The following is a 22,617-nucleotide window of genomic DNA, read 5'->3' on the forward strand; positions in this document are numbered from 1 at the left end:
CATGGTGGTGGGGGAAGATTGCGAGTCAGCATGCTGGTCGGTCTGTGTGGCACCCCTTGTATTGTGTGTCTGTTGCTTTTGTTCCGTGTGGGAGTGCAGCCGTTCCGTCCGGCTCTGTCTTGTCTTATCTCTAGTCTCTGGCTGCTGGTCTAATGGTGTTTTCTCTCCTCTATGGCTCTCTTCTTTTTCCTGCAGCTCTTTCACCTGATTCTTAAGTAGATTCACCTGGTTATCAAGTCTATTCAGCTCTCTCTTGTGTCTCTCCCTCTCCTGCTTTTGTTTGTCATTCAATTTGAGGACCTCCTCTCTAAGTTTAACCATCTCTATCTCTAATTGATAAATTATCACCCTCTAGCAGTCATTAGTGTCAGCCATGGCTTTATTGGTAGCACTCTCGCCTTTGAGTCAGAAGGTTGTGGGTTCAAGTCTCACTCCAGTGACTTCAGCACAAAAATCTAGGTTGACACTCCAGTGCAGTACCGAGGGAATACAGCACTGTCAGCAGGTGCCGTCTTTTGGATGAGATGTTAAACCGAGGCCCCGTCTGCTCTCTCAGGAGGATGTAAAAGATCCCATGGCATTGGGCACTTGGTGTTCTGGCCAATAGTTATCACTCAATCAACATCACTAAAAGAAAACAGATGATCTGGTCATTATCACATTGCTGTTTGTGAGAGCTTGCTGTGCACAAATTGGTTACCTCATTTCCTACATTACAACAGTGACTATACTTCAAAAATAGTACTTCATTGGTTCTAAAGCACTTTGGGATGTCCAGAGGTCGTGAAAGGCGCTATATAAAACAGAAGTCTTTCTTTGTTTTATTAGAAAAATGCATAGCACAAGATCTGGGAGCAATTGGCTGTTCAATGTCTTAGGCAGTGAATGATGAGCAGCAGTGGGAACCCAAAGAGAAAAAAAATTCAACTGCATTAATATATTCCAATAATAAAAGTAAAAAAAGTAAAAATGTTTTCTGACCTAAAAGAAGCAAAGATTAAAAACAGAATGAAGGAGAGGGGGATTTTAGTGCAACATTTTACTCTTGAGAGATATCTAATTAATATTCAAATATTAACCTCAAATAGCATCCATGATAGAGGTCTTAAACAGCAAGCACATGTCAGCAATCCAAGAAAGGAATAGTACAAAGCACAGTGCTAGTCAATTATAGAGACACAACCTGTAGATAGAAACACGGACAGTATTGACTTGAGCCAGTGGGTACGACTGCTTGACTTGAAACAACTGTTCTTTTCCAGTTTCCAAGAAGCCAGATGTAAAGCAAAACAGTTGATCATTACAGCAAAGGCTTCACTGCTACAGAATTGAAATTTTAGGCGCAGTAGAACACTTGGTTTACTTTGCATTATTTTGTTAACATGAACATTAATTAAAGCTACTGAACAGGGTGGCACTTATTTACCTTCAGTGTTGCCAGGGTAGAGGTACCATCCTACCACAGCAAAGCAGTTTCTAAGTCTGAAAGAGAGGTGTAGGATTAGATACTTTGAGTGAAACCAGACTAGCTCATTACTTCTGATTGGCCATAGAATGATAAACTGCTAGTTCTCTAAACCTCCTCTCCCTCATCTCATGATTCCCACTGGACAAGTTCTAATCTGGGCTATATCATCAAGGAACATTGCAAATAAAAGGGAATATGTAATCTGTACTGGGTACTAGATAAAGGATAATGGTTGGCTGGAGCGCATTACACGGCAACACATTGAACAATTGGTAAATTGGAACAGTTCGAAGTAATCTGAATTCAATAATGCAACTAGCTTGAAGTATATGTAAAAAAAAATGTTATTCTTCATAACATGCTTACACAGAATATCTTTATGTACAATAATTAAAGTTTTAAGGGACTAAGATAGGGAAAGACAGAAGAATAACATGCAAGTCAAATAATTTGTGGAAGGGAGGAACAGACTTGGTGAGTTGTACACTGACCTTTCACCTCTGGGCCTTGGTATCAAATCTACTCCAGGCTAATGGGATGAAAGTCTTATCTGTCTGCTGATTGTGACTGTCCTGCACAATTGAGCTTGAGCAGTTTAAATTCCATCATAGTAAGTTGTGAAACTGAGCTCATCAAGTCTGGTAATTTTGGGCTAGCACCAGAAAAATGACAATGAAGGCTGTTGCATTGATGTAAAAACCCAACTGATTTACTGATGTCCTCACGGAAGGGAACCTACCATCCCTTCTCAGTCTGGTGTACACACGATGCTGGCTCACACTCGTAGTTGACTTTTAATGTCCTCTGAAGTGGCCTAACAAGTGACCCATTATCTTCTCAAGGGAACTAGCGATGGACAACAAATGCTGCCGCGCCAGCAACATTCCCTTTAAGCTGCACGGCCGCACAGCTGTCTCGAGGTCCCGCACAGCTGGTGAGCCAGCTTCACAATGCAAAACAACATGCATGCGCGGAAGTTTGAATGGGCCGTGCAGTCTGTTAAAGGGGCCGCACAACCCAAAAAATTATTCGGAGGTGGGGGGGTGGGGGAGCAAAGTGTTATCAACTGAATTCTCAGTATACATGAACCAACATCTGCTATCGCATTTAGATGTGACAAGGATGCGGAGGTGGACAGTTGAAAGGTCACCTGGCATAATATAGGTGTTCTTCTGAAGTTGGGGCTAGGGCATATAGTTGGGCGATGTAAAGGCAGCTTTAGCATGCATCGAGCCCATGCTAATCTTGACTTCTGAGGGCTCTGGTGCTTATTAGTCGGTTTTTACAAAAATGCTACTGGTTATGGTTGGACAGAGACAAAAGCTTATGTGCGACGTACCAACCTTGTGACTTGAAAAGTGTACCAATTCATTTCACATTGGTCTTGTTTATATTCCCTCAGACAAAAATGATGATGGTGATTGGGTTAGATGAAGAGGAGCGAGAGGAGGCTCGTGTGGAGCATAAGCACCGGCATGGACCAGTTGGACCAAATGGCCTGTTTCTGTGCTGTACATACTATGTCATTCTATATATCATAGTGGCAGCAAAAATGCCATCCAAACAAGATGTTGTAAACCCCAATCGTGCATAATTGCTTGTCAAATGAAAACCTGTTCACATAGCTTCATATTCAAGGGTAGATTTCTCGATAAAATAAAACCGCTTGTTCCGTAAACATTGGAAATCTCACCCATTCACACACACGACAAACACACACGATCCACAGGAGAATAAATAAATGTTCCAGCACTAAGTCCTGACAGAGGAGACTCAATCACAGACACTGAAGTTGATACCATCTCAGACACAGATATTAATTGAGATCAGTAAGAGTTGAACCACTGACATGCCAGGTTGATATATTTAAATTAGCTAATTTGTTTAGGGGACTGATGTGATTAACTGTGGTGAAGGTCTTTAAGAGCAGGCCATCATCAAGTGCTGATGGAATGTTGTCACAAAAAAATCTCACTACTACCTCAGTAAAACTGGGGGTTGAAACAGCAATTGCTGCTGCAATTAGGGTTGCCAACTCTTCACAATTGTCCTAGTTAGATTTATTCCTGGAGGTTTCATTACATGACCTCCCACCTTCAACTGTCCCACCCACTGAAAGCCTATTTTCCCCATCTCCAACATTTTTATAGTTAATATATGAAAGTGTTAAGAATTTGTTTTAAAAGAACACCATTTTTTTTTAAAATGTCCCTATGATTTTTCTCCTGGGTTGCTTATAGTTGCTTATAACAGTGTCTGGGAGATTATTTTTTTTAATTCCTGGGACTCCAGGACAATCCTGGAGGGTTGGCAGTGCTAGCTACAACTGGTCTCATGGTTCTTGCAATAATGATGATTTTTCCCTCTGTCCCTGCAAAAATCACCCAGCTTCTTTTTCTCGTTTTTCAAGGGGCATGAACCCATGTGCTGCTACATTGTAGATTAAACAAAAGCAGCAACATACTGAATCACAACAACAAATTGCATTTACAGGAAACTTCGCGATATCCAGCACCGACGGGACCGAGCTGCTGCCGATCTATCAAAACTTCCAGATAGACCAGCACTAATGTTGAAGGATACGGAGGTTTTCATCTCTGTATCTGACAACAAACACTGTTGCTTAGCAACAGCTTGTAAACACTTGGCCCGTACCTTGGAAGCGTCTCTGAAGCTGTTGCTAAGCTACAGAGACGCTTTCCAGAGTCTGACTGTTAAAAGAAAAATGCGAGAAGAAAAAAAACCTAACCAAAACGGCTGCTGATTTCTGCCGTTAGATCGAGGTTTCCGGACATACAACCTCTGGATAAACCAAAGTTTCCTGTATATAACGGCTTTCATGTAGATAAACATCCCAAGTTTCTTCAAAGAAGCGTCATCAGACAAATAAAATTGACACTGAGCCAAAGGAGGAGATATCAAGAGGGGCGACTGACAGATTGGTCAAAGAGGTAGGTCTGAAGGAGGGTCTTAAATTATGAGAATGAGGCAGAGAGATTTAGGCAAGGAATTTCAGAGCTTAGGGCCTAGACAGCTGAAGACACGGTTGCCAATGGTGGGGTGAAGGAAGTGGGGGATGCACAAGAGGCCAGAGTTGGAGGAACACAAGAGTTGTCAGAGGGTTGGAGGGCTGGATGAGGTTACCGAGAAAGGGAAGGGCGGGCCAGTGGTGAGATTTAAACACAAAGTTGATTATTTTACATTATTTGAGGGGTTGGTGTCCTGGGAGACAATGCAAGTCAGTGAGCACAGGAGTGATGAGTAAGAGGGAATTATTGCGAGTTAGGTTACAGGTAGGATTTAGATGAGCTGAAGGATGAGATGCCGGCCAGGAGAGCATTGGAATAGTCGAGCCTGGAGGTGACAAAAGTGTGAATGAGGATTCCAGCAGCAGATGGGCTGAGGTACGAGCAGAGTTGGCCGATGTTATGGAGACGGAAGTAGGCAGTCTTTGTGATGGAGCGGATATGGAAGCTCAGCTCGGGGTCAAATAAGATGCTGATGTCTGGTTCAGCCATTTACAGGCATAAGCAAGGTGGTAGCAAGATGAAATTTAGCTGCAGGATGTCTGTTCCCAAAGGTACAATGCCTAGTAATTTTAAAGAAGGATCAATCAATTTGGGAAGAACGGTGAAATAATTAGTTGCGTGTCGTATTTGGCATGACATCAGCTGCAAACAATGCATTTATTACATTTATAAGCTTTCCCTACTACTCTTCAAAGGGGTCATTTTGCCTCTAAAATAAACAAACCAAAGCAGCAAGGGACAGAGATCCTAGTGAGGGTTCAATATCTTTCTTGATAGCACCAAGGATCAGTGACATGAATAGACTTTTGCTTTAAAACCATATCCACTTCCATTTAACGTCAGAATTGATTGACTGCTTAAGGTAAATGGTGACCTTTATGTCTCAGATAGATAATTCATAGGTACTCTATTTATCAGGCACGATGGGTTAACGCACTAAAAAAAAAGAGCCATTCAGTTTAAGTAGGAACTACTGCTTTATTTATTAACAAATTCAATTTACAGTGTGAGAAATTGAAAACTTGGATTGTTTTCTCTGAAAGGGGTGGCACTGATGGAATCAGGAATATTGAGGCATTTGTTTGTGCAGTAGATTGGTGGTTTAACACACAGCCCCATGGAGTGTTTGGATTCAAGTTTTGCTCTTGCCATTTCCCAGATGGCGAGTTAGTGGTCTCCGCTGTGCTGTTAGCAGGAAGCTCCAAGCGGTGGCCTGACTCTTGCCCAAAGTGAGGCTCAGTAATCTTTCACAAGGTCTGTCTACCTGCTGAGCCATCGGTGGAGCAGTTAATTATGATTTTAATTTGAAAATGTAATCACAGGCAGTTGAAAGAAAAAAGAACCTCTGAATTGATTCAGATCAGAAAATACTCTTCTCCATACATAATGAATCACAATGAGTAACAGCAAAAACAGAGAACTTACCTTCATTATTCTTTTACAAAAGGGTAAAAGCAAGTTATGTTCTCTTGTAAGTGAACTGTAAGTTAATAAATAGCAGGAAGGAGTGGTTTATAGGGAGGGGGCATTGGCTGTATAATTTAAGATTGCTGCAGACAGATTAATGCCATGAATAAAATATGATTTGTAAACCACTACTGAGGCCGTATAAATGCAATATACACACACAATCACATTAATAAACCTATTCAAAATAATTCCTGCACTTCAATATTTCAGAATGCAAACAGCTCCTTATTCTGTAGTTGTTTATTCTCAGTTTGATATACCTTATGAGGCAGCACGTGGAAGGAGGGGGTGGGCAAGGTGGGGGAGGGGGCGGCGAGTGCAAGGGTTCTTAGAGAGTGTCGGACCTTCAGTGTGCTGGTCAGTGTTTGCTTGCAGGCAGGCCAGTTGGCTGGTCCCAGTATCTACGAAATGTTTCATCAGGTAGTCATCCAATTTCATTTTGAGATTACAGATTCAAATCAGCCCTCGCTGCTTCCTTTGGTTGCAATTAAATCCAAACGGAATGGGAGGACCCACAGCAGTAAGTTGGTGGTTCATTTTTTCCCTGTGTTTTGGCCCTGCTGCCGCCACCCTGATTTTAAGCATAAATCTAGAAACGTCTACATCTTCTAGAATTGAGAGAAGTCATGCCAAGTAATCTTTATACCTCTATCAAAAAGTGGACTTCAGGGGCCTTTCAACATTATATTTACTTTGCTACTAAAAACTTACTACCTCCTGGTTAAAGAATGTTAGTTTGTAATACTAAAGGAGAATACCAGTAAAAATGCAGATCAAGAAACTGAGTGCGCCAGAAGGCCAAACGATGGAAACTTGTAGGCTAGGGCAGAGATTGAAACCAAATAGCTGCAAAGTTCCATAAGGTTTGGGGTGCCAAATTACTTTTGAATACATATCTATGACCAGAACTGCTCTAACAAAGTACTTAAAAAGGATTTTTCAGTGCTCACAAATCCCTTTCCTTGATCCAGCTACTAACGGCAGCCCCCTCTGAATGCACTGCTTCGAAACATTTCTGCTATAAGCCTGGGTCAGATCATACTGCGGCATGCATAATGGAGGACTAACACGCTATGCAATCACCTCATTTGGTGGTGTGCAATCTTCAACTTGGATTCTCAAATATAAATCTTTAAGTGGGCAAATAGAAAAATCTGAAAGGGCATTGCAATCTGTGTATGTTAGTTGATTTGTGCAGTTCCTCAAATGGATATTTCACAAGTGAAAATAAAAATGACATATTTGCTCCTCAGGACAAGGGCTCAGTTTGTTGAACACCGAATGCAGGGAAACATTGATTGAGAAACGGCCCGATGGCTCATTAGGCCTATTTATTCCCATGGATACTACTCCATGTATATAAACACGAAGGAAAGTTTCACATTTCTCCCCCAAGCCCTAAAGTCATCAATGAAAAGTCCAGAATATCTATTCATCCATATTCAACCCTGGTTGGTTGCTTTTCATAGATGTTAGATATACTATTTACCTGGCACAATGACATCTCAAACAACAACAACAACTTACATCTATATAGCACCTTTAATGTAGTAAAACATCCTAAGGCGCTTCACAGGAGCATTATCAATCAAAATTTGACACCGAGACACCTAATGAGATATCAGGTCATATGGCCAAAAGCTTGTTCAAAGAGGTAGGTTTTAAGGAGCATCTGAATGAGGAGAGAGAGGCGGGAGAGGTTTAGGGAGGGAATTCCAAAGTTTAAGGCTTAGGCAGCTGAAAGCACATACGTCAATGGTGGATCGATTAAAATAGGGGATGCGCAAGAGGCCAGAATTTGAGTAGTGCAGAGATCTCAGAGGGTTGTAGGGCTGGGGGAGGTTACAGAGGTAGGGAGGGATTTGAAAACAAGGATGAGAATTTTAAAATTGAGGCATTGCTGGACGAGGAGCCAATGTAGGTCAGCGAGCACAGGGGTGATGGATGAATGGATGCTTTTTGTGACTGTCCCTCTGCCTTTATCTTATATGTGGAGCCACACAGTGGTAGCACATGGGTTTGGCCACTGGCTGTCTGATCTCACTGTGGGAGATGGGGCTGTGGAAACCAGAGTAGGTACAGTTAGAGGGAGAATCGTTCATTTAACTTAGAGAAAAGCCCATAAATACAGATGTTTTTTACTTTTCTAACACACGACCACCAGCAGAATAGCTGCCATTATTGCGTAGCCTAAGGCCATGTGTAACTCAATTACATTTTTGATTTTGTTGTAGAAATTCCACTGTACTGCTTGGAGTTGATATCTTCCCTTTGTCATCTGTACTGACTGAAAATATCATCCAGACAGATGAAACAATGGGCACCAGTGAAGGTTGCATTGACAGTAACATTTCAGTGTTTCATTACTTTACTTTCCAAGCTTTGCTAGAGGAACAGGATTGAAAGAGAATGTGGTAAGAAATTGTCAACTTTTCAGAACGGAATAGCAATGACTCCATTCTGGAAGTGTCAAGCATCACTTTCAGTACTGTACAATACATGATGCTGGGCACAAAATCGTAATGAATAACAAATTCACATTTTGATAAAAGCACTAACTACACAGACATATTTTCAATCGTGTAATCAAAGTTGGAATCAGTAAAATTGAGCATTGCCCTCTTTCAAAAGGGACAATCCATTTTGCAAACTGTAAAATAACTAGCCAGAATTAATTAAGATTTCCACATTAGTCATTGTAACTTCCATCGCGATTGAATCACTGCATCGCATACTGTCAGGAAAATAATCAGTGGGCATTAGGTTTCATTCTGAAGATAGCAGTTACCCCAGTGTGTTTAATTATAGACACCACCCATCTCAATGATTGATGCATATATTCCATTGACCTACTCAAGATGAACTGATTTTACCAACTAGATCAACCACAATCTATTCTTTACTTGAAGAATAAATGAACTTCAGTCAGGGGAAAACAAATGCATACATTAACTCCTTCAGGGGTACAAAAGCATACACAGACAGTGCAGCGAATAAAGCATGATGGAGTATGTAAAGAAGTTTGTAATATACTTGAAGGGTTTAGATCACAATCGATTTGGATTCAGAAGTTAAATGAAAACTGACAAATTTGCAGACACACTAGGAGGGGCAGCTGAATCTAAGAAGGCAGTCCAGGAAGAGAGTGGGAAGTAGAGAAGTAGAGGCACTTAGGGAGGAATTTCTAGAGAGCAAGGCCTAAATAGCTGAAAAGCTCTGGCACCAATGGTGGACTAAAGGAAGGGGGCGGGAGCAGGATACCCAGTAAGCTGGTGTCAGGAGACCAAAGACTGCAGGATGGAAGATAAGTGTGCAGGAGGTTGCAAAGGTAGGGTTGAGCAAACCCATGGAATGATTTCAAGATAGGGATTTTAAATTTAATGTATGAAAGGACAGGGAACCAATGTAGGTTAGCGAGGATTGCAGTGATAGACAAGTGGTGTCCAGCATCCAACATGAAGCAGGATACAGGCAGCTGCAATTTGGGCAAATTGGAATTGATGGAGCATGGATAAAAAGGAAGGCTAGCAAGGAAAACTTCGGAATGAACAGAATCATGAAATGACAAAAGCATGGATAAAAGTTTCAGTGGCAGAGGGCCTAGGCTGGGAATGGAGACAGCAATATTGCGGGGATGGAAACAAACAGTCTTGGCGATGCAGAGTAGGTGGGATTTGAAGCTCAACCCAGTGTTGAATCGGACTCTGAGGTTTTAACCAGAGTGAGAGATCAGCAAAAGGGATGAAATCAGCATCAATGGATTGGAGTTTGCGGTGGACACAGAGAGCAAATACTTCATTCTTCCCAGTGTTCAGCTGAAAGGATTTGTGACACATCCATGATTTGATGTTGGACAGGTAGTCTAACAGAAGTGGTTGTGGGGTCGAGAAGTCATGGAGAGGTTATGTGGGATTTGTCAGCATACATATGCAACCCGACTCCATGTCTCTATATAGAGGAGGAAAAGAGGTTTCAAGGAGATCTCTTTGGGGAATATCTGAAAGGTGGTGATGCATGGAAGGGAATAGAGTTACACTGACATGTATCCAGATAGGGAGGAGGGGAACCACAGAGGGGCAGTTCCATGGAGCTGGTGACAGAGAAGAGGTGGAGTTGGAAGGCAGCATAATCATATATATCAAATGCTCCAAGAAGTTAGAGTACAAGAAGGGATGCATACACCATGGTTACAGTCACAGAAGAGGTCATTCTTGACTATAACAAGGAGAGTCTCAGTACTGTGACATTGGCAGAAGCAGTACTGCAGGGATTTGAACACGAAGTTTGGGAGAGCTGAGCATGGATCTGGGGTGCAGCGACACACTTGAGGAACTTACAGGAAAGGAAAGTTAGAAAAGGGGCAATAATTAGAAAGGAGGGATGGTTTAAGCATGGGTTTATTTATTTAATTTATTTAAAGTAAATGATGATTTTGAAGGGGTTAGGGAGGGTGCCTGAGGAAAGGAAACCATTAATAATGTCAGCTAAAATAGGTGAATTAGCAAATGGGTCATTTTATAAGCAGCTGAAGTAGATTTGATTGGGAGCTCATGTTATGGTTTCACATGCAATCCTTTCACTCGTTATCTTTGCTTCCCTTTGCTGAGCTCACTTTCTAGTTGCATAAGTAAAATAAGGTAAAACCTTTTGTAAATGCACTAATGCAAAACTAAAAAAAAAAATAAAGTGCCCGATTTGAAAGACTACTAAGAAGATATAGTTATAGGAGAAATATCTGAAATGTATTTTAGATACTTATGAATCTAATTCAAAAATTTGCTTCAGCAAATTTCTGGGAGGACCCAGATACATTTTTTGAGATTTTATGCTAGATATTTTATTTCTGCTCAACAACAATGACCACTCACATAAGTGGCCTCGCATCTCTTATGAACTGGCGTGTGTCCCTAGCTGCTCATTATTTAGGTAAATGATCAGAGAACCTTTACCACTATACACTGGAATAGATCACAATTTTCCACATGATCTCATCTTCAGTAGCACATGAATATATATTCCATCAGACTATAAACCAACAACTGATTTTATTTAACATTAACCAGGTAAATTAACAGTATGCTTATCTTGCATTACCGCTCAACATAAAATCAATATTTAAAACAGTAAGTCAATCACGTATTCCATAGCAAAATTCTACCATAGGGTCACTAATCCAGCTCAGAACCCTGGCTTCAGATGGACTGCCAACTAATTATACATCATCCATTAAGGATACTAGACAACTGTATATCGCACTCAAATTAGGCTAATAGCCACCTGGGCTGTTTGTTTACACAAGTACATCTGCCATTTACAGTAAAGTTCAAAATCACTTCACAGTCTTTGGGCAGGATTTTCATTGTGCCATGGAGTCGGGATTGGAGGCGTGGGGGGGGGGGTTAAAATCCCGAAATCAGGGGTCCCGACCCCTTCCCGCACTCAAACCCGCCTCCATGCCAGTTTCAAAGGAGGCGGGTACCCGCCCCCCCGAGACAGGAAGGGATTAGTGCCAATTAACTGCCTGTTAACAGATAGTTTACAGGCAGTTTATAGCCTAATCCCTATTTTTAATGTTGAAGTGTGGGATTCCCGACATCTCCAAACCATGCCAAGTTAGAGAAGGCGGACCGTCGGCTTGGAGGGGTCGAGATGTCGGTGTTCAGGTGAGTGATGTGTGCATGAGTGCAAGGGTAAGTGTGTTTGGTGTGCCTAAAGTGATTAAATAAGTTTTACATACCTTTTCAGCCTTCCTTCCTTTAGGTTCCGGGAGCCCTCATCTCACCGGCACAGAAAGCAGAATGGCTGCGAACTGTCAAAAGTGACAGCCTTCAGCTTTCTGTGCAGGAGAGATTTCTAACTGAGTCTGTGGAGAAGGACTCAGGTTAGAAGTAAGACTGTCAGTGTTTGACAGCTTCAAACAGCTGTGAAACGCTGATATTTCATCTGTCAAAAGCTCTTGACAGATGAAATTTCAGTCTGTGATGTCACCTGTTACCGGGTGGCCCTTAATTGGCCTGCTGAGCCCGCTGGGTGGGCTCAACAAGGTCAATCAAGTTAAAATCGCGTGGATTGGCCGCATCTCGATGGAGGCGGGACTACAACCCCGAAAGTTGTAGTCCCGCCTCCAACCCGACTCCCCGAGTTAAATTCCTGCCCTTTCTGTCTGTACCCAGCCTTTCTGTCTGTATCCAATGAAAGTTTTGAGCTGACCAAATTGGAACAAACTGAAATAGCTCGATTCATTGATTGGTGTCAAATATTTTCAGTACGACAGGTTCCAATCCAACAAGGAAATCACAGATCAAGACCTTCATGGTCTATACATGGCTCTGCCTTGTTGTGATGTGTGAAAATTAGTCAGATTGAAATGTGTACTGCACACAACTTTCAGAGATTGTGAGCCGTGACTGATCTTAACTCTGCATATGCCAGGTTCAGCAAGAATGAGTCCAATAATTTAACAGACAAAAATGCTTCACTTTTTAACCAGACCACATTCTTTTGTGGTAGTGGTGACTGAAATATGTAACTGGCTAAACAATCGATACTTCACAGCATATTTCATGGGGAAACAACTGTCCCAAATGGGTTTACTTTCATTGTCTTTGATTAGAAACTATTTAAGTCAAAAAGTTGCTTGGTAACTATTTGAAATGTTAACATATATGGATTGGGAGTGTGTGGAATAGATTAATTTAGTTTCACTGATTGCTGAACTATTGAACAAAGGGTATGGGAGAAGCAATGAGTATTCAGGTATCATCATCTTATAAGTATGGGATCTGTAAAACTTTTAATCTGTTTCTTTACATCAAAGAAATAGCAGCAAAACAAACTGCATCCCATGGAATAAATCACAGCTCCGGTTCTGGCAGGGATCCAAACTCCGTCTGTCAGCACGAAATTCAATTAATCTAAAGTCGCCATTTGAAAAGGTTTACAAACAGACAAAGCTGACATTGAAGCAAAAGATCTAGTAACAACACAAATTCTAATTTCATTGTTTAAGTATTGTGCTAATTTGATGTCTGTGATTTCTATGTATTAAATTAGCTGTAAGTAAATCTGACCAAGTAGTTTTTAACTTAAATACATTGGCCTGGAATTTGCGGTTGGGACGACGGCGAATTGGCAGCGTTTGCTGTCATTCCGCCTTTGAAACTGACTGCAACTTCTGGATTTGGCGCATGCACAGGCGGAAATCCTGAAGTTGCGGTCATTAACAGCTCTGAAACAGGCTGCGCTGTGCCCCCCCCCTCCCACCAGAGGTGACAATCAGTGAAATCTCGTAAATCATTGAAACTGATGAAAATGTCGCCGCTTCTCCGGTAATTACGCTACTAAATTCCCCACTAAAAGTTAGACCCAAAGGGATTAGGTCTAACTGGGTTGTTAACAGTATATTGACTGCTAAACTAATGTTAAGAGCCGAGAAAACTAATTTTAATTTTGTGCAGTGGGAAATTTGTCCATTTTAATAAAAATTAAAATTAGGAAACTTTTCAAAAACATTTAAAACATTTTTTTAATAGTTTGTCCATCTTTATTTCGGATTTGCCTTATCCCCATGCAAGAGCCCCAAACTTTCTGTGCTCTATAACTATTTTAAAAAGTTAGAATTTTAAGAGCTTACTCACTTTGTTGTTCGCTGTCTGAGAATTCTGCCTCTTGATTGGCTGCTTACATAAGAACATAAGAAATAGGAGCAGGAGTAGGCCAATCGGCCTCTCGAGCCTGCTCCGCCATTTAATAAGATCATGGCTGATCTGATCCTAACCGCCAATCCTCTATCACAGAACCATCTCCTGAATCTAACAGAATTAGACACACGAAATAGGAGCAGGATCAGGCTACACGACCCCTGGGACCGCTCCGCTACCCACAGGGCCATGACCGATCCGAACCTAGACTCATGTCCAAATTCCTGCCTGCTCCCCGTAACCCTTAATTCCCTTTACTTCTAGGAAACTGTCTATTTCTGTTTTAAATTTATGTAATGATGTAGCTTCTACTGCTTTTTGGGGCAGCATATTCCATGGACCTACCACCCTCTGAGTGAAGTAGTTCCTCCTCATCTCAGTTTTGAAAGAGCAGCCCCTTATTCTAAGACTATGCCCCCTAGTTCTAGTTTCACCCATCATCGGGAACATCTTCCCCGCATCCACCCGATCCAACCCCTTCACAATCTTATATGTTTCAATAAGATCGCCTCTCATTCTTCTGAACTCCAATGAGTAGAGTCCCAATCTACTCAACCTCTCCTCATATGTCCATCCTCTCATCCCCGGGATTAACCAAGTGAACCTTCTTTGTACTGACTCGAGAGCAAGTATGTCCTTTCTTAAGTATGGACACCAAAACTGTACGCAGTATTCCAGGTGCCATCTCACCAATACCTTGTACAACTGAAGCAATACCTCCCTATTTTTATATTCTATCCCCCTAGCAATGAAAGCCAACATTCTATTGGCCTTCTTAATCACTTGCTGCACCTGCATACTAACCTTTTGAGTTTCGTGCACCAGGACCCCCAGATCCCTTTGTACTTCAGTACTTTCCAGTTTCTTGCCATTAAGATAATAACTTGCTCTACGATTTTTCCTGTCAAAGTGCATAACCTCACACTTTCCAGTATTGTATTCCATCTGTCAAATCTCTGCCCACTTACTTAGCCTGTCGATGTCCCCTTGCAGGTTTTTTATGTCCTCCTCACTCACTACTTTCCCTCCCATCTTAGTATCATCTGCAAACTTTGATATGTTACACTCGGTCCCCTCCTCCAAATCGTTAATATAGATTGTAAAGAGTTGGGGACCCAGCACTGACCCCTGCGGAACACCACTAGTTACTGATTGCCAGTCTGAGAATGAACCATTTATCCCAACTCTCTGACTTCTGTTAGATAGCCAATCCTCTATCCATGCCAGAATATTACCCCCAATCCCGTGATTTTTTATCTTAAGCAATAATCTTTAGTGTGGCACCTTGTCAAATGCCTTTTGGAAGTCTAAATACACTACGTCCACTGGTTCCCCTTTATCCACCCTATACGTTACTTCCTCAAAGAACTCCAGCAAATTTGTCAAACATGACTTCCCCTTCATAAAACCATGCTGACTTTGTCCTATTAAATTATGATTATCCAAATGTCCTGTTACTGTCTCCTTAATAATGGACTCCAAAATTTTACCTACCACAGATGTTAGGCTAACCGGTCTATAGTTTCCAGCCTTCTGTCTACTGCCCTTTTTAAATAAGGATGTTACATTAGCAGTTTTCCAGTCTGCCGGGACCTTTGCCGAGTCCAGGGAGTTTTGGAAAATTATTACCAACGCATCCACAATCCCTACCGCCACTTCCCTCAAGACCCTAGGATGTAAGCCATCAGGTCCAGGTGATTTATCCGCCTTGAGTCCCATTATTTTACCGAGTACCACTTCCTTAGTGATTTTGATCGTGTTTAGCTCCTCCCCCCCTTTAGCCCCCTGTTTGTCCAGTGTTGGGATATTCTTAGTGTCTTCTACTGTAAAGAATGATGTAAAATATTCATTCAGTGTTTTTGCCATCTCCATATTTCCCACCATTAATTTCCCGATCTCATCCTCTAAGGGACCAACATTTACTTTAGCCACCCTTTTTCTTTTTATATAAGTATAAAAACTCTTACTATCTGTTTTTATATTTTTTGCTAATTTACTTTCATAATCTATCTTCCCTTTCTTAATCAATCTTTTTGTTATTTTTTGCTGTCTTTTAAAGTTTTCCCAATCCTCTATCCTCCCACTAGATTTGGCTACCTTATATGCCCTTGTTTTTAGTAGAATACTATCCTTAATTTCTTTACTTAGCCATGGATGGCTGTCTTTTCTTTTACACCCTTTTCTTCTCAGTGGAATATTTTTTTTTGGAAGTTGTAAAATAACTCTTTAAATGTACACCACTGATCATGTATCGTCTTACCCTTTAATCTATTTTCCCAATCCACTCTACTGACAGCCTGTTGACATCACAACAGTTTGAACAAGGGAATGCCCACTACAGTCCGTTGAATTGAATTGAAGGTCGGAAAGCCCGAACTTCTTGACACAGGGATTGTGAAATCTTTGTGCGGAGCGTACTTCGGGGCCAGCAGCGAATGCTTTCACTTTGCTGCTGACCGCTAATTCTGGGCCTATAGTCTGTCAGAATGGTATTTTCCACTTTTTGGAGAAGACAGGAGGACCTGGCAGGCATCCCATGTGATTTCCAGTGAAAAGGTACTACAATTGAGGGAGTTAATTGTTAAACCCATTCATGGCACGCAAAAGGGCACAGATTTTGGTTTAAGTGGCTTGTTCTGCTTATGGAAACTGCCTTTAGATATAAACACAAGACAAAAGAAGTGGGGAAAAAGCTCAAACAATAACAATGTGTAATAAAGACAGAAAATGCTGGAGATACTCAGCAGGTCAGGCAGCATCTGCGAAGAGAGAAACAGAGCTAACGTTTCAGGTCGATGACCTTTCGTCAGAACTGGAAAAAAGCAGGAAATGGAACAGATTTTTAAGCAAGTGTAGGGGCTGGGAAAGGGGGGAGGGGATGAAAGAACAAAAGGGAAGGTCTGTGATAGGATAGAAGGCAGGAGAGGTTAAGAGACATTGAGAGATATTCAAGGCAAAAGGAGATGGTAATGGGACAGGTTAAGAAACAAAGGATGGCTCTAGATGAAGTGTAAATTGCGCAGGCAGAATGAAAGACAGCTGCCATGTGGGAGAGAAGAACGGACACAAACAAAAAGTGTGGATAAAAAATATATATATGATGGGGGCCAGGTCATGATCTGAAATTGTTGAACTCTATGTTGAGTCCAGAAGGCTGTAAAGTGCCTAATCGAAAGATGAGGTGCTGTTCCTCGAGCTTACGGTGAGCTTCACTGGAACAGTGCAAGAGGCCGAGGACGGTGAGGTCTGAGTGGGAGTGGAGCAGAGAATTAAAGTGACAGGCGACCGGAAGCTCGGGGTCCCCCTTACGGACTGAACAGGAGTGTTCCACAAAGCGGTCACCCAATCTGCGTTTGGTCTCCCCAATGTAGAAGAGACCGTATTGTGAGCAGCGAATACAGTATACTAAATTGCAAGAAGTACAAATAAATCACTGTTTCACCTGGAAGGGGTGTTTGGGGCCCTGGACAATGGGAAGCGGGGAGATATAATGGCATGTGTTGCATCTCATGCGCTTGCATGGGAAGGTGCCAGGCGAAGGGGAAGGGATGTTGGGGGTGATAGAGGAGTGGACTAGGGTGTCGCGGAGGGAGTGGTCCCTATGGAATGCTGAAAGGGGAGGTGAGGGGAAGATGCGTTTGGTGGTGGGATCACGCTGGATGTGGCGCAAATGGCGGAGGACGATCCGTTGAATGTGGAGGTTGGTGGGGTGAAAGGTGAGGACAAGGGGAACTCTATTGTGGTTCTGGGAGGGAGGGAGGGGCAGGGGCGAGGGCAGAAGTACGGGAAATAGAATGGACACAGTCAAGGGCCGTGTCAACCACTGTAGAGGGGAATCCTCGGTTGAGGATAAAGGAAGACATGTTGGAAGCACTGGTATGGAAGGTGGCATCATCAGAGCAGATGCGGCGGAGATGGAGAAACTGGGAGAATGGAATAGAGTTCTTACAGGAGGCGGGGTGGGAGGAAGTGTAGTCCAGGTAGCTGTGGGAGTCAGTGGGCTTGTAGTGAATGTTTGTCAATAACCTATCCCCAGAGATGGAGACGGAGAAGTCGAGGAAGGGAAGGGAAGAGTCGGAGATGGACCATGTGAAGGTGAGGAAAGGGTGGAAATTGGAAGCAAAGTGAATGAAATTACCTAGTTCAGGGTGAGAGCAGGAAACGGCACCGATACAATCATCAATGTACTGGAAAAAGAGGTGAGGGAGGGGACCAGAGTAGGACTGGATCAAAGAGAGTGTTCCCCATATCCCACGAAAAGGCAGGCATAGCTAGGACCCATGTGAGTTCCCATAGCAACACCTTTGATTTGGAGGAAGTGAGTGGAGTCAAAGGAGAAGTTGTTCAATGTGAGAACAAGTTCAGCCAGGTGGAGGAGGGTGGTGGTGGATGGGGACTGGTTGTTCAATGTGTTGTTCAGCAAAGCACTTGGCTGAAGAAGCTGTCAGAATATACAATAGTCAATAGAGCGAAGGATGCAGTACTGTAATGACCATAATTACTTGAAGAATTGCAGAATTTGTTTGATTCCCATAGCGGAAATTATACTCCACTTGAAGCAGCCCAACTAAGTGGTTTTACTTGATTTAGGTCCTGATTTGCTGCTGCATCTAGAATTCAGTTCAGTGTTGCACCATTTACCTTTTGCTCTGTATATCTTAATAAACTGATTTAGTCCAGCCATCTTCAGTGCTTCATCAGAACTTGATAAGAACAAGGAGGTCTGGCATGCCCCGAGAGCACTGGACCATGAGCCCAGCACCTGGTTACAGACAGCTTCCTCATAAGATGGTGGGGGTGGGGAAGAACAATAGAAAATTTATTTGTAGATGCCTCTGATGGGTTTCCCCCAATCCCAGCATCAAACCACACATCAAATTGTGGTAGATTGCTTTTTACATTTTTCTCTCTGCTCGGTTGTCTGTAGAAGTCCCTCAATAGCACAATCCCTTTCAGCTGGTAGGGTGAAGCAACTGGGCTGTACACTGTTTTATGACTGCTGTAAATGCATTTTGAAAGCTATTTTCAAGAGATCAAACAACTTCCATTTATCACCATCAAGGAGCTTGGTTTTCACTTTGCACAGACCAGCTATTATTCCTGTAATGACGGGGAAATGGGTGGTGCTCACTTGTATTTGCTTCAATCCCACCAATTAATGATCCATCAAATAGTGCATCAAACTGTGATGGATGGGCTTTGAGTGACATGTAGCTCTGTAGTGCCCAGCTAGTAACCAAGTGCCAGCAGGCTATTCCAGGTAGGTTAGAGTTACATGCAAATCCTTACCAAGACTGATGAATAACTTTCTATTTCTGCCTCTTTGATTTATGTTTTTTTTTTAAACACCACTTACGCCCCTCAAAAGAAATCAGGACTGAAGCAGTGTCCACATGTGCCACATTTATTTTAACTTCACAGTTTGAACATTTTTAATAAAACACAAATTAAAATTTCTCTTGCTTCTTTACGAATAAGGGTCATTTCACACATGTTTGCAGCCTTTCACTACATCCAGGTTGGCAAGTTTGAACAGAGCAAGATAAAAATTTAAAACACTTAAATGTATACACCGTATACACCAAGGAGTGGTGGTGATCTACATACAGTAAACTATCAGCCTGTGGCACTTAAAAATTAAGAGTTGAGTACCACCCAAGCCAGCAATCACTGACATGTAGCCTCTGTTGATGATAATGAGTGCACCAAGGGTGGGGGCTACTGACTTAGAGGATTGACTGAGCCCAACTGTGTAAGAGCATTGAACTAACAGGTGGACATTCAGTCATCAGCACAGGTTTCTGGCTGCAAGAAAATGCTAAGCCTCATTTGCCAGGGAATTGGATTAACATCAGCATAGATACACTCATTAACAAGGCAGGTTTCAGCTTCAACTGTGCAGGCTTATTCAGCTCCTACATACTTTCAGGCTTAGTAACCTTTCCAAGTCAGTACATCTGATAAGATCTTCTGCACTCAAATACCCTCAAAAAGAAATCTATGATGAAACAGATACACAAGAATCCAATAATTATTTGATATGTGCTTTAAAAAAAGGGAACCTGATGGTACTATACACCTTGTGCCAGTCTCCAAGGATCTGCACAATTACTCTGGGGGCTGCAAAGCCTCTGTTGGTTTTTGCAAGGGTTTGATTCAAATGATTTGTTTTAAGCTGCCTGGGCTTGGGAAGGTTACCTGTACGCCCTTCTTTCCCATTGCATTTCTTTGCATCAATCAACTTTTAAAAAAAACCCAATTTCTTTCATATAGATGTCCAAGTTTTTGCTGGCTAAATTAGTCACTGCAGCAGCATTGCCCTTTAAACAAATACTCATTTGCAAAACAGGATGCATACTGATGAAAACAGCTTAACTTTAATCTACCCTTCATTTCTCATCACATGTCTGTAGCACACTTGTGGGGCTTTGTGCAGTGATTGCAATATGCAAATAAAGTTTATGATTTGTTTTTGTGGGTGCAGATGCCCAAGGGTAATAATAGTGACAAGACAGGGGAGGAAGACAGTTTTCATTTATTTTGAAAATGAGTTTTCTGTATAGTGTTGGTAACAGACGGTGGGGGAAAGACTCGACTTCTGCCCGAAAGAGGTGCCAAGCCAGTGTCGGGAGGCCCGAACTATATTGGGTTCGACCCTCATTTAAATGCCACTGCTGGTGAGGTGCAAGCAGCAGATAGGGACCTCGTTGCAGCTCACCAGTTGTGGGTGGGAGGGAGAGAAATCAGCCACTTCCATTCTGAGCTGGCCCGGTCGGGTGCAGGTAGGCGATCGCGGGTGGGTGGCCTCAAACGAGCAGAGGTTTTTTTTGTGGGCCTAGGAGGAGCACTCCAGCTCTTCCTAGCTCCACCAAAAAAAGATTAAGTTTTCCTTTAAAGACCACTGCTTAGGCCGCTCAACACTCGGTACAACTAGACGGCTCAACGCTCGGTACAACTAGACGGCTCAACGCTCGGTACAACTAGACGGCTCAACGCTCGGTACAACTAGACGGCTCAACGCTCGGAACAACTAGACATGCACAGCACACACTTAGCTAATTTGCACCTGAAATTTGGAAATCATAGTCCGTCAACTGGCGTAGGACCCTGATTTGCATACTTAAGTGAACTTGCACTGTTTCAAGTGGTTGGGCTGTTGGCCTATTTACAAGTCTGCCTAAAAATTGCATCAGGTGGGCCTTGGGTGCCAATGGGGCCAGTGAGCAGCATGCCCCCATATTTTCAGTTGAGAAAAGGGAAGCCCAGAGTTGAAATCTCCCCTGGTGTCTTTAAAGCGAGGCAACAGATTTCAGTAGAAATATCAACAAGATTGTTTTACACAAGAAAGTGCTATTTAAATATGTAGATATTTGTGGATGAATTTAGGATCATTTTCTTTAAAAAATAAACCAGTAACGGAAACAATATAGAGTAGATAATGGGAGAGTTTCAAGCACTGTGTCAGGTAAGAAAGATGAAGATCTGTGCATTATATCAAAAAACTCTTGGACAAAGCAGTCTATTAAAACACCAACTCATGATGACATGGAATGGCAGGACATGGGAGGACATGGGCTTGTTCCGTCACGCCACTGCTGATTAAGGAGGGTTAACCACATTTGGCCACTCTTGCATGCCCCTGTAGGTTGGGTCAGAATGTCATTGAAAGAGGGCCAGAAGGAGATGCTTGGACTGAGGAGTAAATATCCCCCACACAAAAATGCAACCTTCTCCCTGCCCAAGGAAGAGCCTTCTCTTGCCCCTTTTTCTCCCTTTATCTTATGACATTATCGAATCATCATTGGGTACAGTTGTGCAAGCTCCAGCCTCCTTGTATCTCCTCCAAGTAACCAGTCATCATGTGTGAGCACAAATAGGGTAAATTTACTAATCCCATGCCCTAGCGGGGAGCCACTTGGGTCAGAAATAGTGCTCCAACGCTATAGTGATGATTCACCAACCTGCACTCCCTTTGAGTGCAGCTTCCTGCTGGGTGCACAGGATCCGTAAATTTACACTAGTAAGTATTGGTAAGCTTTGCAGCCCTGTCCACATATACACACACATTTTCCAACAGGGGTCATTGGCTACTGATCCAGATCAGGTATTGTAGCTGAAATCTTTTCCTCCACTCCCTGGACCAAGCAAATTGCAAAGGCCCCTGCTGCAGCTTGAGCCAAGACCAGATTTATTTTTAAAATAAATAATCAACTTTATCACTACAATTATTAAAATTATTTCAGGCCATCTTGGTTTAACAATGAGGTGTATAAAGTGCACACTGTGTGCTCTAGATGTGTATAGCAGCAATGCCTTTCATTAAGCACTTAGATTGTAGTATTAAGAGAGCAGTATATCTATACATTTAAGCCAGATATAGACTTACTTTTGGTGACTGGTTTGCCAATTCCCAACTCTTCATTGAAGTATTAAGGTTCCTTGGAATTCCTCAAGCATTCATACAACCATGTAATCAAAATGTATGTAGGTTCTACGAGTTTAATCTGTGGAAAGGAAAGGCATCAAATCATACATTTGCTCTAAATTTATACCGAGATTAGCTGTCCTAATAATCACTTTCTAAGGCACATCCAATACAGAATCCCTGCAGGTGTTATGATCACATCACTTCACTGGCTTCTCCGCTTAAGAAACAATGAGGATCCAGCACACTTAAAAACTAAACTACATTCATCTGAGTTGCCGCAAAACATTCATTGATCTAGAGACAGAGCTGTACACTTATTGGAGTCTCTAACTCCCTTTTCTATTCCTGTATTTTATATACTTTAAAAGGGGAAAGCACATCCAGTTATTTGCCCTTTCCTTTAACCTTGACCGATTTAAAATCCAATCACATCAACACTACGTAGACTCTATATCAATAAGCCAAAAAGTAGCTGGTCAGGATAGCCAATGGAATGATGTCTTTTAATCTCGAGTCCAGATC

The 22,617-nt window shown here is 42.2% G+C and overlaps 1 long non-coding RNA gene across 2 annotated transcripts in view; it reads right to left on the reverse strand.

The window, feature by feature from the left end:
• Positions 1–239: 239 nt before the first annotated feature.
• The window catches only part of LOC147114115 (uncharacterized), a 211,607-nt gene continuing 189,229 nt past the window's right edge, over positions 240–22,617 (reverse strand). For both annotated transcript variants that reach the window (XR_015079156.1, XR_015079155.1), the window contains exons 2-4: positions 22,054–22,171; positions 1,427–1,482; positions 240–627 (exon numbers count right to left, since the gene is read on the reverse strand). This is a non-coding gene — a long non-coding RNA (uncharacterized LOC147114115). The remainder of the gene's footprint in view (positions 628–1,426; positions 1,483–22,053; positions 22,172–22,617) is intronic.

This window comes from Somniosus microcephalus, chromosome 8 (genome assembly GCF_052327205.1).
Source record: "Somniosus microcephalus isolate GS21.2 chromosome 8, FLI_Smic_1.0, whole genome shotgun sequence".
Lineage (NCBI taxonomy): Eukaryota > Metazoa > Chordata > Chondrichthyes > Squaliformes > Somniosidae > Somniosus > Somniosus microcephalus.